Consider the following 17597-nt stretch of genomic DNA (forward strand, 5'->3'; position numbering starts at 1 on the left):
CTTCTCTTTTGCTACCTCAAGTAATTCCCTCGCATCCTCTATCATTTCCATTTTGTCTTCTTTCAAATCATTTGTTCCTGCTACGATTACCATCTCTTTCACCCTCAGATTTTGCACTCGAATAGATTCGCTGACGTCCTTTATGTTTGCACCCGGCTGGTACGATTCCGTCAAACTCTCAACTATCACACCTTTTAATAGTGAATCTCCATACAGCAAGAGGTGATAATGTACATCCATGCCTGACACCAGATTTTACATTAAACCATCTTCCTGTACTTTCTTCAATTCTAACTGCTGACTTACAACTCAAATAAAGACTAAGTATTGCTTGATATAATGCCCCAACTACACCATACAACTGCAGTGTTTTGAATAGCTTCTCTCTTGGCACCTTGTCATATGCTTTTTCCAGATCTGTAAAAATTAAATACAGATCTTTGTTATATTCCCATGACTTTTCAACTATTTGTCGTAAAGTGAAGATCTGATCCTGGCAGCCTCTATTTGTCCTGAATCCAGGTTGTTCCTCACCATGCATCTCTTCCACAATCCTTCTCAACCGTTTCTCAGTTATACTGGCATAAATCTTACCAGGAACAATCAGTAGAGAAATACCTCTATAATTCTCACAATCAGTTTTATTTCCCTTTTTATATATGGGTACTATGAGAGCTCTACTTCAGTCATCTGGAATTCGTCCTTCTGTCCAGGCCCTCTGAACTATGCATTGTAGCCACTATCAAACTTTTATACCTCCATACTTGAGCATTTCTGGTCTAATATCATCTACTCCGGCTGCCTTTCCACATTTCAGACTTTTGATGGCTTTTTCTACTTCAAGTATGGATATGTATTCCTGACTGCATGCCTGGTCAGTGTTTTTTATCACTGTGCTGTCATCACTGCTAGTTTCATTTAGAAATTTTTCGAAGTAATTACTCCATACTTCAAGGATATCTTTTTCTCCAGTTTTCATATCACCTTTAATATCTTTAATTCCTTTTACAGTACTCTTTCCTCCATTTCTAAGCTTCTTCAACAACTTCCAGAATATCTTACCACCTTCTTGATATTTATTTTCTATGTTCTTACCAAAGTCTTCCTATGACTTTTGTTTAGTTAGTTTTACACAGTGTTTAGCTTTCTTACATTTGTTTCTGTATTCTCTAAGAGCACAAGCTGACTTATTTGCCAGGAACTTTGGATATATGCTTTCTTCTTTTCCTTCACTGCCTCTTTGACTTCCTGTGTCTACCAGGGAGTTCTGATTTTTTTTATCCTTGCAGACAACCTCACCACATGCCTCTCTGGCAGAATCAATCAATGTTTTCTTCAGAGTTTGCCACTGAATCTCCAAGGTTTGATTCCTGTTCTCAAGCTCTTTCATTTTTTCTTGAATAATATTTGTATATTTTAATCTTCAGTTCACATCTGAGATCAGCTCAACTTTTATTCTTTTTAAAACTTTCTTACATGTTCTTCTTTTTAATACGAAATTCAATTTTATCCTGCTTAAGACTAAATGGTGATCACTTCCAATTTAAAATCCTCTGTACATTGTGGTGTCCTGCACCAGGGAGAAAACATCACTATCTACAATAACATAGTCAATGAGACTTTTCTTATTCCTCGCCTCTTCTCCCCATGTGAATTTGTGCACATATTTATGTTGGAACGTGGTGTTAGTAATAATCAGTCCATGTCCTGAGTAGAAATCCAGTAAGTATTTGCCATTATTATTAGGAGAAAATTTGGAGAAAAGAGCTTTGCTCTTTTCTCCAAATTTTCCCAAAATATTTTTGTATGTCTGACAATCATTTCCTACTCTGCTATTTAGATCCCCAAAAAGGACCAACTTTTCATTTTTGATTGTGTCAGTTGCTTTCTCTACAGCCTCAAAAAATTCCTCCACTTCTTCCTTAGTAGAACCTTCTGCTGGACCATAGGCACAAATAAGTCTCATTGTGTCTCATCCCACATCACTCTACTTGAAATTGCCTGCCATTCAAGAAGATTAGCATAGTATTTAGTGTTGAATACTATGGCTACTGATTCCTTCATTTTCATTGCCTGAATATAACATTTTGTATTTATTGCTCAGAAAGAGCTCGCCAGTTTTGGTCTTTTTTGTTTCAGTCACCCCTATTATGTTGATGTGGTACTTATCCAATTCCTCTGCTAGCTCCATTTCTTTGCCATTCAGGCTTATGAGTACTGATCTTCAATTCTGGTGATATTAAGTTGAGGTGTTTTAGGATTTGTTCCAGTAGCTGACTTTTCGCTGTTTGCCCCGGTTCCCTGGCGGAAAGCAGGGTAAATAAATATAGAGGATGTAGGATATTTCAGGACAATTTTTTTACTTTCTTTTTACTTTAGGACTTCACTTCTCCAAGTTAAATGCTTCCCCCCCCCTATTGGCAAGAATTGTTTACTGCTTTACATGTAGCTATTACTTATATTATTAAGGCTGGCCACACCTTTTTTGAATGATTACCCTTATTATCCCTAATGTAACACCAGACACTATATTGTATAAGGTGGGATCAAAATTTTTCCATACCAGTCAGTCCAACATTTGCACTTTAGTTGAAAATATTTGCCTAAGTTATGTTTTTGAGCTTGATAAGTATGACTTGAGAGTTATTTTTTAATCACAATTATGTCATCCAGCTTTCTTCCCTTTACTGCCAAAGAAAAGTAAAAACTCATAAGGGTATGTCAAATTTGGAGTATGTAATACAACCCTTGTGCAATTTTTGGACAGAAATTCCTGCACAAACAAAGCCTGGTGAGCAGAAGCATCGTTGTGGTGGAGAAAGCAGTTTCCACATGCCATTTTTCAAATTGCTCTTGCTGTTCACTTTCAGATGGATGTCAGTTGGTGGCATATTATTATTATAAGAAACCTTCATGATATCAGCAGACTCATTGTGGGTGATCAGTACTGTCGACAGGGTGTAGCATAGAGGCAGCCTGCCTCACAGATGGCTTAATAAGGTCGCTCATTCAGCCATATTGTGGTAGACGCCGTCGCTACGCTAACAATTCCTGTTAGCTTAGCAAGTGCGGAAAGAAGTTTTTTCAAGCTTAAACTGATTAAAAATTATTTGTGAACAGCAGTGACCCAAAAAAGATTAGTTGGTCTAGCAACTATATCAATAGAGGCAGATATAGCTTATAATTTAAATTTAGAAGAGCTTAAAAACGGTTTTATTGTGAGTTATCCCATAGGGCAAACATTTAATTAATATTATGTAATCGTTTTGCATTAATGTTTCTCTTGTACTAAAAAAGAAAGTAGCAATTGGAGATTTTCTTATTTTTGTCTTATAATCCATCAGGGATGATATTTAATTGTTTGCCTCAGGTCGCGATCCAATTGGGCGACAGCCTCATGGGTGGTCTTGCTCAATGAGTTACATGTCATATCGAATCTCTGTCACACAAAGTCACCCGTTCACAATGCACTTTGGCAAAACAATCCATTCACCCATCATTTCATGTAAAAAAACTCTTTATTTCTCTCCTCATCACACCTTCATACAATTTCCTAGGATGATCTCTTGCTCATCTCCTTTCATCCTCTGCTGTACATATCATTCCTTCTATATTAATCCCATAAATGTCCACTAAACTGTAACATTCTCTCAACTTCTCATAGCTAGCATTCCAAAACCTTGATATTGCTTTTGTCAGTGATCTCTTAATTCTTTCTAGAGTTTCTAGTATCACCATGGAAACTAGATTACCAAGTTTGCACATGGTAGTTATGTGATTCTGAGCAGTGTCTTATGCAGTGGTATAACCATCTTATCTGTACTTGTCAATAACCTGTCCCCTTATAAGGAGTAAGACTACCCAGAGTAACGTACACTGGGTAGTCTTTGCAACACTTGCAGCCTTCTAAACTTCAGGCTACTATTACCCCCCCCCCCCAAATCACAGATCTCATTCATAGTTCCACCTAAACAGTATACAGCTGTGTATTTCATTTTGGAGTGCACAGGTATGCTGTATACAGATGATCAGATTATACTACAAGATAATACAGTCACATGACAACTGGAAAGGATGGGGTTGGATAGTAGATTAGTGCATTGGATAAGAGATTGGCTGTCTGATGGATATCAGCTAATTTTGTGTAGAGAAAAGGTATCTCAGAAGTGGAAAGTAATTAGTGGTGTGTCCCAAGGATCTGTTTTGGGCAATTGGTGTTTAATAATGTCAGGAGGAATTTGAATGATGATATACAGATGATGCAAAGTTGAGAAGTGGAGTGGATGTCATGCTTTGCAGGAGACTTGAATGTGCTGGCTAAATGGGAAAATTAGTGGAGTTAACAGTTCAACATTGCAAAATGTTAAGTTTTAAAATTTTAAATTGAAAGTAAAGATAAGATGTGGAGTATACAGTTGGTGGGAATGTCTTGGAGGAAGTGGTGGAGATGAGGGATCTTAGAGTGATTGTGGACAAGATATAAAATTTTTGGGGACACATTGCTGAAAGAGGCTGTGGGTTTGAATCTCACCTAGGGCATGAATGTTTGTGATTATCCTTCACCTTCATATATTTATCCAGACAAATATGTATACACTCTCCCAAGATGGAATGGGTCACCATCGCAGGAGTACAATCAATGGGGGGGGGAGGAGTAGATCTTGCACCAAGCAGGACATAACACTAGAAACAAGAAGTTCAGCAGATTATGACGATGATGTGGAGGACACTGATGTGTAGAAGTAAGAATATTATGGTTCCATTGTATAAGGCTTTGATCAGGCCACATATAAACTGTTGTACACAGATTTAGTCATGTGATTTTTAAAAGGATGAAGAGATTGTGGAAAATGCAGAGATGGTTGACCAAGGTAGTTTCAGGTCTCTGAAGTGTTGAGTATGAAGAGAGATTAGAGAAGTGCAAATTTGCTGAGATTGGTGGATAGAAGGAAGTAGAATATGATTGAAACATATAAGTTACTAAGGGATTATTATCAGATTAATGGTGATGAGATTTTACATAAAATTGGCAAAAACAAGAGGTCGTCCCTGGAAACTGTATAAGTGGGGGGAGCAAGGTTTTTTGCATGGTGATTGGAATGCATTGAGTGATGAATATTTAAAGCATAATATGATAAATTCTGTGTGTGAGAAAGAACCCCCCCCCCTTGCAATGAGTCTTTTGACTCCATGAAGGTCTAATAATAATGAATATAACCCTGCAAAAACCAATTTATGAATTAAAAATAAAAAAAATACGCCAACAGCATAATCTAAAAATTTCATAAAAAGAACAAAAAAATCATAGCATTTAAAGATATAGAAGAAAAAATAGTATAACAGACTCAGTTTAATTATTTAGCTTACATAACTTATCTAAAAGGCAAAGATATATAAAGATGTGCTGAAAAAAAAATGTGATCATTACCATGAAGGGATTAAGGTAGGACCATGTAACTTACACATTATTCTACATATTCCCCCATGCTGCTGCATCATTTGCAATCCTCTGAGAAAAAAGTCTTTCCCTTGTTGCACAAACCAGTCCTCAGTTGCAAATATGACTTCGTCATCTATGGTAAATTTTGTTTCTTTCAAGTATTACTTTAAATTTGGGAATAGGACAGATGGGGCCAGGTCTAGCGAATAGGGTGGGTGAGGCAGACATTGAAAGCCCAAGTTGTGTATTGTCTGTCGGGTTTCATGAGCAATGTGAGGAGGTGCACTGTCTTGCAAAAGTAATGTGCCTCTGCTGAGTTTCCTGCAGCGTTTTTCCTTCAGTACCTCCTTCAATTCCTTCAGAGCTGTTGAATAAACTGCTATTGTAACAGTTTCACCTTTTTTTTTTTTGAGGTACTTGGTAAGGATTACACCATCCATATCCCAAAAGACAATGGCAAGAACCTTTGCCTGCTGATGTTTGGGTTTGAAACTTCTTTGGCCATAGAGAACCTTCATGTTTCCACTCCATTGACTGTTGTTTGGTCTCTGGGTCATAGTGATGAAGCCCTGTTTCATTAACAGTCATAACATGAGCCAAAAAATTTGCACCTGATTTCTCAAAATGACATACCGTGAGATGACAGCATGCATTCTCTCTTTTGGTCGGTTCAAACATTTGGGGACCCACTTTGCTGAGAGCTTCTGCATGTCCAGATGTTGGCAAATAGCGATCCCAACTCATTCCCTGGATATCCCCAGATCTTTGTAATGTTTCAGATTGGTATTTGTCTATCATGAAGGATCATGCCATGCACTGCATCGATGTTTTTAGGTGTGATCATTGTTGGAGGTCTTTCTGACCTGGGGGGCATATGTTATCTCAGGATGCCTAGTTTTAAACTTTGCCATCCATCTGGCAACTGTTGGATATGCTTGGGCACAGTCCTCTAAAGTCTCTCACAAAGTTTGGTGAATCTTAGTTGTGGACTTTTCTTGCAGCATGAAAAACTTGATGATGGTCAAACACCTCTTTTTCTTCAAATTTCTTCAAAACCTCAGACATCTTATATATCCTAAAAGAAGAAGGAAAATATTACAATTTAATGAAAACATAGGGATTAAAGAGTTTTAAGATAGTTCATTCTTGTGGTTATTGTGGTTATCAGTTGCTTTAATATCATTTTTGTTATGGGTGTTTATCAGAATATATACATATCTGCAAGGAGATGTTTTGCATTATGCATACTGAGATAGGAGTGTGAGCTTGCTCCACCTTTGCAACAAGTTACCCGGTGTTGTACCACCTTACCCCAGTCCTGAAGATACTTTCAGGTGCAAACTTTGTTTGCTCACGCTTGGATAAAGGATTAAACTAAATTTATTATTAATGTTTATCAGAACGTTTCAGTCCCCCCCCCCCCCCATAGATGAAAAAAATAAATTTCAAAAAATCTGTTGAACTATCAAAGGGCAGTGAATAAAAAAAAAAAAAAAAAAAAAAAAAAAAAAAAAAAAAAAACCAAGATGAGAAATCCAGCTTAAATTTTATAAAGAATGGCTACTCCACTCAGTTATATGGTACAAAATATGGACTATTAAAAAAACATCAAAGTAAAATACAGGCACTCAGAAACAAGATTTTTAAGAACAGCTAAAAGATGCACAAAATTAGACCATATAAAAATTAAGACATTAGAAAAGAACTAGGCATTTATAGTTTAAAGGAAAAGATCAAAGAACATAGAGAGAAATGGAAAAACATTTTATATAGAATGGAAAGATATCAACTACCAAAATAAGTCGATAAATATCAACCGGAGAGAGACCAATGAAGTAAGAAAAAAGCAAATTCCTAATCCTTGATGAGAAGAAGATACCTTGCACTTAACTTTAAATTATCAAAGCTATTATTTAAATTTTACTGAAGATAGTTTGTCACCTCATTCTATATTGCTCTTCACAACTTTGCATCATCAGTGTATAGTTGAATATTGCTTTTCAGTCAACATTAAACATTAACAAATAAGTTAAAGAGAGGTTCAAGAATGGAATCCTGTGGCACATTAGTATTGTTTAACTTACCATATTTGCCGGCATATAAGACACACCCCTTTTTTGAACACATCTTTTAGGAAAAAAACTTAATCACTGATTATTATAATGAATTTACAGTATTTGAAATATAAAGTAATAAGTAGGTCTACTTTCAATAAACACCTAATCTAACTAGGAAAGAGTACCCACTTTTTAATCTTCTTCGTCAAAACCCAGAAATTCATCTCCAGAGCTAAATAAGAGACACTTGAAACCTCTTCTGAATCAGAATCTGATTCCTCATACAATAAATTGTCCTCTGCCATCCAGTGTATTACTAATGCCACACTTAAATGATTTAACTACTGTCTCAGTTTTCACAGCATTCCATGAAGCTTTGATCCACTCACGAACTTGCGAAATGTTAGGCCTCTTCCTGGTGGCGTAACCTCAAATTCCGAAGACTTCATCCAGCAGTCTTCTGGATGCAGTGTTCCACTTCTCCTTCATAAATCCCTTAAATGGTTTATTAATACAGATATCTAAAAGTTGAAGCTGACTAGTTAGACCTCCTGGAATTACAGCTGAGTTTTTAATTCCTTGAATTTATTTTTAATCTTCTGTTCTGTGAGAAAGAAACTGATCCCATATTAGCAGAGCAGGCTTCTTCCACAGGGTGCCTAGACCAAATGTTATCTATCCATAATTGGAATACTAGAATGCTCTCACACACCACAAGGAAGCAAGAAAGAAATCGCGTAACTCGGAACAGAGAAAATTTCCAGAAATGAAAATAATAAAAAACTGAGTATCGACGTATAAGACGCACCCTGTATTTCAGACCTATTTTCAAAGGAAAAAAGCGCGTCTTATACGCCAGCAAATACGGTATATGTTAATGATAGAGGTGCATGAGATGGAGATTCTAGAGCTGTTGCATAACCTGGATAAGAATTCAGCAATTGGGACAGATGGGATATCAACACGTGTGCTAAAGGAATATTCACCTGAACTGGCTAGACTCTTGACATGTTTGTATAATTTGAGTCTTAGCCCAGGAAAGATTCCACAGTAATGGAAAGAATGTATGATAATCAAATTGCACAAGGACAGTATAAAGACTGATGTCTAACTTTCGACCCATCAGTATATGCAGTAATCATAGAAATTTTAGAGAAGTTGGTAAGAACTAGCATACAGAAATAGGTGGACAAATAAAATATACTTCGCAAGAAACAGCATGGGTTTACTAAAGAGTCTGAGCAATTTGCTCATAATTTATAATAATGTTATGGTTGAGTTGGATAAAAAGAATGAATACACTATGATACTGTTGGACTTAACTAAGGCATTTAATAGGATTTCATATGAAAGGCTGTTGCATAAACTAGAGAATATGGGATTGGAATATAAACTATTGGCTTGGATAAGTGGATAGGTATCAGAAAGTTGTATATGGGGATGTGAATCTGCCAGATTTAAGGCAGTGTGCCTCAGGGATCAGTCCTTGGACCGGTGTTTAATCTATGCATTGATGATATTGTAAGTTGCTGACAGGAGATCTTTAGTTGTTTTCTGGTGATGCAAAGATAGATGGGGCAATCAGAGATGGTTCTACTGTATATCAGTAGTTATATCAGATGATTTAAAGTTAAGTGCAGCATTTACAAAGTGATTTGAATTTGCTAGAAGTGTGGGCAAATGATAATGGCTGTCAATTCAATGTTAATAAGTGTCAAGTTATTCATTTTGGCATGATGTGATATCCAACAGCATATTATATATATATATATATATATATATTTTTTTTTTTGTTTGTTTGTTTGTTTGGTTTTTATGTTGATCCCAACAATGAAAAGTTATTTGCAAACCTATAGAACGTTTTGTACCATGGGCAGGCTAAGGTTTCTTTTCTATTTTTTTAATATCAATTTTATATATTTTCTTGTATTTTTAATTTACTTTTTTACATAGTCCAGAAATCCTTCTCTAGAGACCAAACATGGAGCTTTTTCAAACCACTTCAGACTTCCAATAAGCAGGGTCTCACACTGGGTGATGAAATTCATATTCTACCTACAGACAATCGCAAACATCCTTGCCCACATTGGGATTCAAACCCACAGCCTATTGGTTGGAGAGCAGGTATGCTAACTGTTCAACCAACCAGGCCAGAAATATTAGTGCAATTATGCTTGGAGTAACTGACAAAGCTAGAGATCTTGGAATTATGATGGATAGAAAGTTGAAGTTAAAGTTACATTACAAAAATTGCAAATAGAACTCGGGGAATAAATTGTGATGTTGAAACAATGCTGGAAATCATTTTGGCCTCTTTACAAGGGCTTGATGTAACTGCATCCAGACTACTGTATGCCGATTTGGTCTCCTTCCCTTCCAGAGAGATAAAGAAGCTTGTCAAAGTTACAAAGATATTGGGATTTTGAAGATAGATTGAGAGTATGTGAGCTGCACACTGGTCAACAGAAGAAAGAGGGCTGATATGATTGGTTTATGATTTATTGGTGCAAGGACAGCAAAGGTCATACTGTGGCATAGTGAAGGTTACAGCAGTACACAAGGTATTAATAAATAGTTGGGGATATCGTAACATAAGTGTTGTTTAGAGGTTCTGCTTTATTTTCGAGTTACCGAAAACGTGTGGTCAAAGTCGGGAGTATTGGCGGCGGAAGAAAAGATAAGTTATTCGCTATTTGGTATAGATGAATATAGCTTTTATATATATGTATATATACATTTAGCATATAATTACTTTAGTAAACGATTATTTTAGTAGTTTCTTGGCAGTAAGGAATGATGGCAGATTCAGCTGCAGTTGCAAATGGCGTGTCGCCAAGTCCTCTGCCATTTAAGAACTCCATTATAAGTAATATAATAAGGGACTTTGTGGCATGCAGTACTTGTGGCATGTATGCGTCTTGGGAGTTGGATATGTAGCTGGTGAGAGAAGGGGAGTGCGTGTGTGCACGAAATGCAGGCAATAGGAGGAAATAAATGAAATAGATATATCAATAACTGACCTAGATGCTCTAGGAATGGGAAATGAATATCGGAAGACAAGTAATGTGATAGGAGAGAATGAAGAAAAAAATATGAATGAGAAAATAATAGTCTATAGTGTGGAAGGCATGAGTGACTGAAAGTTTCGGAGATGGTTTTTGTTTGGGAGAGTGAATTTCGATTTAGAATGACTGACTTGCAGAAGGAGATAGATGAGGTGGACAAGACATTCCACCTGAAAGAGGAGGTGGAATGTCTTGTGAATGAGATGAGAAGTATGAAAGATGAGATGAGGAGAATGGAAGAGATAAATGCAAGGCGAATCAGAGTAGGAGAGAGGGAGAGTTTGGGAAGGATAGGAGAGGAAAGCATTTTGGGAATGATAAAAGAGGAGAGAATGGGAATAGTAGAAGAGAGGGAATGAGAGAGAGTTATGGGAGTGATGGAGGAGGAGAGAATGGAAACAGTAGGAGAGAGGGAATGGTGAGAGGTGTAATGTATGGTGACTCGGTGATCCGTGGTGTGCAAGATAGGATGTGTGAGGAGGGTTTGCTTGGAGGAACAATAGAGAATGTGGCTATGGCAATTAGGAGGGATGAAAGGATGGATGAGATGATTGTGATGGTTGGCACGAATGACTTGAGAGACAGTGTAAATCGGGCGGTGAGTGATCTGAGATTCTTGCTTGAAGTTGTGCAAAAGAAAATGCAGAGAGGGAAGATTGTGTGTGTGTGTTGCCCAGGTATGATAGTGATGAGCTGAGCAGAAGCGCAGCAATACTGAATCACATAATAGCCAAAATGTGTTAGAAGAGAGGGTTGGAATATGTGGATGCTTGGAGGGCATTTGAAGACAGAAGGGAACTGTATGCTAGAGACTGCTTACATTTGAATGAGGAAGGATGAAAGCATCCGGAAAGATTGTTGTTTTCTGAACGAGTCAATGTGTCAATGCAGGGAAACTAGAATTCCCAGGGTGGATGGTAGCAGGATGGCTTCTCATGGGAATGGATGCTTGGGAGAAGGGGGACGATGTCAGAAAACATTGAGCCCAGGGGGGGGAGTCGAGAGGGGACAGTGATAGGTATAGAAGCAGTGACATATTTATGCTCTATATTAATTAATGCCAGGAGTATCCGAAATAAAGGAAATGAATTGGTTGCGCTGATAGCATCAACCTGGCCAAAGATTATTGGGATCTCTGAGACGTGGTTGACGGAGGATGATATAATAACTGGAATTGAAGTGATAGGGTACAGCATTTTTTGGCAGGATAGGAAAGGAAAACGTGGTGGTGGAGTACTGCTTATGTCCTCTTAGAGTAGAGGCTTTGGAAGGCAGTGACACAAATGGTTTTGAAAGTATATGGTGCAAAGTAGAAGTGGCCAAGACAGGATATTTAGTGGGATGTTGCTATAAACCAGGGAGCACAGAGGGGTGGGGACCAGGAGATGTTTAGGCAGTTGAGCTTGGCAAGTGCAAGAAGAATGATTGTTATGGGATATTTTAACTATAGCAGTATAAGCTGGAAAGAGGAAAATGCAAGTAGTAAGAAGGGGATAGAATTTCTGTAATTCTGGAGGGACAAATGTCTTCGGTAGCATGTGATGGAGGGAACAAGAGGTTCAAGAGTTTTGGATTTGGTCATAGCATCAGAAGAGCTGATAATAAGTGAGATGACATCTCTCCCACCAGTTGGAGAGAATGACCATGTGGTTTTGACTTGGAAGATAAACAGACATGCAGGTGTATCAAAGAAAAGGGAACGTATGTGGAATTATAAGGCAAGTGATTGTAGTAGTCTTAGGTATCAACTAGGGGCAGTTCCATGGATGGCAGAATTGGAAGGCCAGGATATCATTAGTGCTTGGGAAATTGTGAAAGAATATTTGTTAGCAGCAATAGCAAGCTGTATTCCATGGGTGAAGCAGACACAATTTGGTGTAAAGTGGATGACTAACGATATCAAACAGGAACTGCAGTTGAAAAAGAGATTATGGAAGATATAGAAGGAGAGGGTTGGAGGACATATACATGAAGAATATAAGATGCAGGCCAGGAGAGTGACCAAAATGGTGAGGAAAGCAAAACTGGAATATGAGAAGAGATTGGCATTAAGATCCAAAGAAAATCCTAGGGAATTTTTTAGCTATGTGGCCTGTATGCGGAGAAACGATTGTGGAAGAATGACAATGTGGGATAAAAATGGGAATAGAATGACTGATGCAGAAGACATAGTGGAGTTGTTCAATGAGCACTTTATTGGAGTATTTCATCCTGGAGAAGGTTTAAATACTAGAGGGATAGGGCAGGATCAGGGTTTCGAGGTGCAAGAGGAGTGTGTGTTCCAAATACTGAGTACTCTGGATACCAGTAAAGCTGTTGGACTGGATGGTATTTCACCACGGGTTTTGAGAGAATGTGCTAAAGAACTGACAGCTCTGTTGACCTGGCTTTTCAATAAAAGTCTGGCTGTAGGAAAGCTACCCAAGGAATGGAAGGAAGGTAAGATAGTGACGCTGCATAAGGGCGGTAGCAGACTGGAAGTGTCTAATTATAGGCCTGTTTGTGTGTCATCAGTAGTTGTTAAGGTCTTGGAGAAATTAGGGACTATATACAACATTGGGTAGATGAGGGTAATGTGATCTGTGAGAATCAACATGGATTTGTTAAGGGGCGCTCTTGCTTTAGTAATATGATTGTCTTTTATAATAAAGTGACAAGAGCAGTTGATGAGGGAAAGGAATATACTGCCATTTTTTTGGATTTTGCAAAGCCGTTTGACAGGGTGCCACATGATAAGCTGATATTTAAGTTGCAACACATTGGTTTAAATGTCGAGTTAGTCAAATGGATTCAGGATTGGCTGACTGATAGGTATAGAGGGTTGTGTATGATGGGGCAATATCAAGGAAGCAGAAGGTTACAATTGGGGTTCCACAAGGCTCAGTACTGGGACCTGTATTGTTCAATATTTATATCAATGATATTGTCAATGGATTGCAAGGGGACATTCAGTTGTTTGCAGATGATGTGAAGTTGGGAAGGGTTATCAGTAATAGTGCAGATGTTGCAGCCCTGCAAGAGGATTTGAATAAACTAGACAGATGGGCAAATAAATGGGGATACTGGTTCAATGCAGCAAAATGTAGTCTTTAGGTTTGGGATCCATCAATGGGAGGATGTGTACTTGATTGGAGGAGGTAGGGGAGACAAGAGATCTGGGGGTGATGATTGATAGAAAACTGAAATTCAGGGAGCATATTGCAAAGATGGTGAGGGTAACTCAGAGGATTGCTGCAATACTGAGAAGGACGCTGATCTGCAGAGATAAGAGTTATCATTCCATTTTATAAGTCCCTGATCAGACCACACTTAGACTATTGTTCTCAGATTTGGTCCCCAGGATTTGAAGGGGATAAATTGACTGTGGAAAGGATACAGAGGCAGATAACAAAGATGGTTTCAGGACTGTACAATATGAGTTATAAGGATTGACTGAGGGAATGTGGACTTCAGAGTTTGGTGGATAGAAGGAGAGGTGATATGATTGAGACTTTTAAACTGCTGAGAGGCAGTTACAGGGTAGACATTGGAGAGTTCTTTCACTTGGTGGAACGGCGGGAAGGAGCGATGACAAGGAGGGGACCATCCCTGAATGTTACGAAAGGAGGCTGTGCACAAGAGGGTGAGGAGTGGCTTCTTTGTATGGAGGGTAGTTGAACCTTGGTTGGAGTGGGAACGGTCAATGGGTTCAAGGAGTGGTATGATAAACTTTGTATTTCCTAAAAACAACCTCCCATGATGAGTCTTTTGACTCCATGGAGGCTTGGATAATAATAATAAATTAGTAAATAATATTATCAGGGGGTCTGGGAAGTGCTGATAAACACCTAAGCCAAAAATGTTATTAATGAAACTGATATAACCACAAGAAAGAACATACTAGTAGCTGAGTTATGAAGGTAATTTTTGTTCTTATATTTTTATATCCTTGTATGTTATTATCAAAAATCCTATAATGCCCTCTCAAAAGTTTACAGACCTCTAGCGCTGACATACAAATTGCTTTAATATTATTTTTGTTCTAGGTGTTTATCAGAACTCTTCAGTTCCCCCCCCCTCGTATGTGCAAAAATTAAGTTAAGCAATGCATTATTTACATATAAATAAAATTTATAATCGGATGTGTTTGTATAAACACATCCAATTGAATAATTGAATTAATTATTAAAAAAAAATTAAAAACATCATTGCATTTTGTCTGGGTCTGATATCATCTCCCTGAGTGTATATGGCTTGGCTAAATTGGTAAAAATTTCATTCCTCTCTCATGCAAAGTGCTGGCACTCCACCAGAATATGACAAACGATAGGACACAGCTTGCATTTTTCACACATAGGTGGGTCATTAGCTCTTAGTAAATGAGAAAGTGTGAGATGACTGTGACTTATGCAGAGCCTGGCAAGAACAACTTTCTCTCTCCTGTTTCTACATTGATTAGACTGCCAATGCGTAATATCATGTAATTTGTTTGTCAGTGCTAGAGGTCTGTCAACTTTTGAGAGGGCATTATAGGATTTTTGCTAATAAAATTTTTCATTATATGGAAGATGGGAAAAGAACACAGAGGGATCCATGAAAGTTAAGTATGTTCATGGTTAAGAAAGGTCTTAGAGCTAGATTTTTCTCTCACATAGCCATGAGTAAATGGAAGTGTTTTTCTGTTGAAGTAGTAAGTGCATCTAATAATAAATAAGTTTAAGAAAAAGTGTAACAACTGGTGTGGGTGATGTATGTCTCTTGATTCCATGAAAGACTTATGATACCGGTGAAGCTTAAGTAAGAGGATGCAGTTTGTAGATGATGCAAAATTCTGGGGAGCCGTCAGCAAAACTGATGTAGCTCTTCAGTAAAATTTGAATAGGATGTTTGAATGAAAGAGTGGGCTACCAATTCAGTATTGAGAAGTTTAATGGTTTTGAAATTTGAATGGTAGAGATGGGCAGTGTGTTTTCAGTTGATGAGGAAGTATTTGAAGATGATGCAGAAGATAAGGTACATGCCGTGTGTGTGTTGTGGGGGGAGGGGACTGAATGATAGTGGTGATTACATGGTTTGCAAGGAAATGAAGATATTTTGAAAAGGGATCCATAGGAAAGTGACTAAGGCAGTGTCATATCTCTGGAATGTTAGGTATGAGGAAATCTCATTATTTTGAATTATTAACATCATTCAAATTATTGAGAGAATATTTATTTAATTAACAGAGTTTAACCAATAGAAAAGGATGAACTACTGAAAATACAGTAATTATTTTCATAATGAAGGCAAAAATTAATCCCATGTTATTGGGAATAAAGAATGGAAGTAATTTTTTATTTTCTTTATGAAAATGAAGCAGCTTAATTATTTTGATGTGATTAATGTTGCTTTTTTTTTGAAAACTGTGCTAATTAACAGATTAAATCATACTATATTTATTACCATTTATTTTATGAAACTGTTTTTCTAAGATAAGTTTTTTTCATAACTTTGTTTTGATTATATATTTTTTGAAGTTATCATTAAAGTTATCTTAGTTGTTTTCAAATTAGCAGAAACATACAGAAAGTGCGATAAGTCCTCTATAAATTAAAAATATTGCAGCTTTTGTGAATTTCTAACCTCTTCCTATCATTACACATACACACAGTCCATCAAACCTTGATTTAAACTCATTCAGTGTATCTGCATTCACCACAATGCCAGGCAATGTCATTCACCAGCCACTCTCCATGCTAAGAATCTGCTCCCTAAGCTCCTGTTCACACTCACCTTATACAGCTTCCATTTATGTCCTCCTTGTTCTACCCATTCTTCCATATTAACCTGGTAACAACCCTTCACCAACTTAAATGTCTCAATCATAGCCCCCTCTCTATCTCCTATTCACAAGGCTTTTCAAACTCATTCCCTCAATCTGTCCTCACATCCCAAAGACCAGTCTTCTCTGAACCCTTTCCAATATACCCTCATCACCATGAAAACCAAGGGGACCAAATTTGTGTACAGTAATTCATATGAAGCCTGATCAAGCCTTTATAATGCAACCAGAACCTCTTTATTTCTGCATGTTAATGTCCTCCTCATCATTGCCATAATCTGATGTGATATCTTTACAACTTGTGTAATGTGACCTCTGAACTTCCAGATCTTTGTCCACCACTCCAAAATCTTCTCTTATCTCCTCAATTTCCTCCAAAAGTTTCCTCACCAAGTATATACTTTGCTTCTGATTGTTGCCTACCAAATTTCAGAACCTTATACTTTGCAACATTAATAAATTGTTATCAAGCATTAATAGTTTTGTTCACTCCCTTCCCATTTCAAATATAAGCTGGTTTATCTTTAAAAAAATTAAATATATTTGTTAAAAAGTTGAATAGATGGAAATAGTAATTTTTTTAACCATTCACTTGAATTAAAAGCCATTAAGTTGTGATGGTCATAACATTCAGTGACCAACTGCAGAATAAGCCAAATGATCAGAAGGCTGGCAGTATGTACTATCTGGTTATATAATTTGTATTTGTAAATATTTAAGTTACCTTTCTTGCATTATAACATATGTAATAAAAAATGTATAGGACAATAGTACGACTGGTTAATTAGAGGTCATATAATCAAATTGCCTACCAGAAGACAAGTTATGTTTTAGCTGATTGTTAGCGGAAAAGGTAATTTGACACCATGCCAAAGTAAGATTCAGACTGCATCTTCTATTCATTTCAGACTAATTTGAAAATATTATGAAACAGTGGAATTTAATAAGACATTTTTTTAATCAGTCTCCCACACAAGTCACAGAACCCTATAACCTAACTGCATTTGTGGGCAGGTGGTTAAGGTGAAAGAAGGAATCTAGTGATGGGCTTTCTTGAACAGCTTGGAGGTTCTAGACTTTTAAGGAAAACAACATGAAGAAGAGCATACCAAAGAACAATGGTAGATGGAATGAAAGAGAAAGACAAAAAGTTAGTTTGATAGGTTTGAGCTAAATTGTGAATGGATGTTGACCAGAGCTGCTCGTGCTTTTACATGCTTAGAGGAAAGTGGCAG

At 37.3% G+C, this 17597-nt stretch overlaps 1 protein-coding gene across 2 annotated transcripts in view; it reads left to right on the forward strand.

Moving 5' to 3' along the window:
- LOC150100273 (tudor domain-containing protein 3-like) overlaps positions 1-17597 on the forward strand; it is a 200131-nt gene that overhangs the window by 19599 nt on the left and 162935 nt on the right. The gene's annotated exons all lie outside the window — the stretch shown is intronic.

Source organism: Typopeltis vanoorti, chromosome 13 (assembly GCF_054136105.1).
Source record: "Typopeltis vanoorti isolate ZY-2024b chromosome 13, IOZ_Tvanoo_1.0, whole genome shotgun sequence".
In the NCBI taxonomy this organism is placed as follows: domain Eukaryota; kingdom Metazoa; phylum Arthropoda; class Arachnida; order Uropygi; family Thelyphonidae; genus Typopeltis; species Typopeltis vanoorti.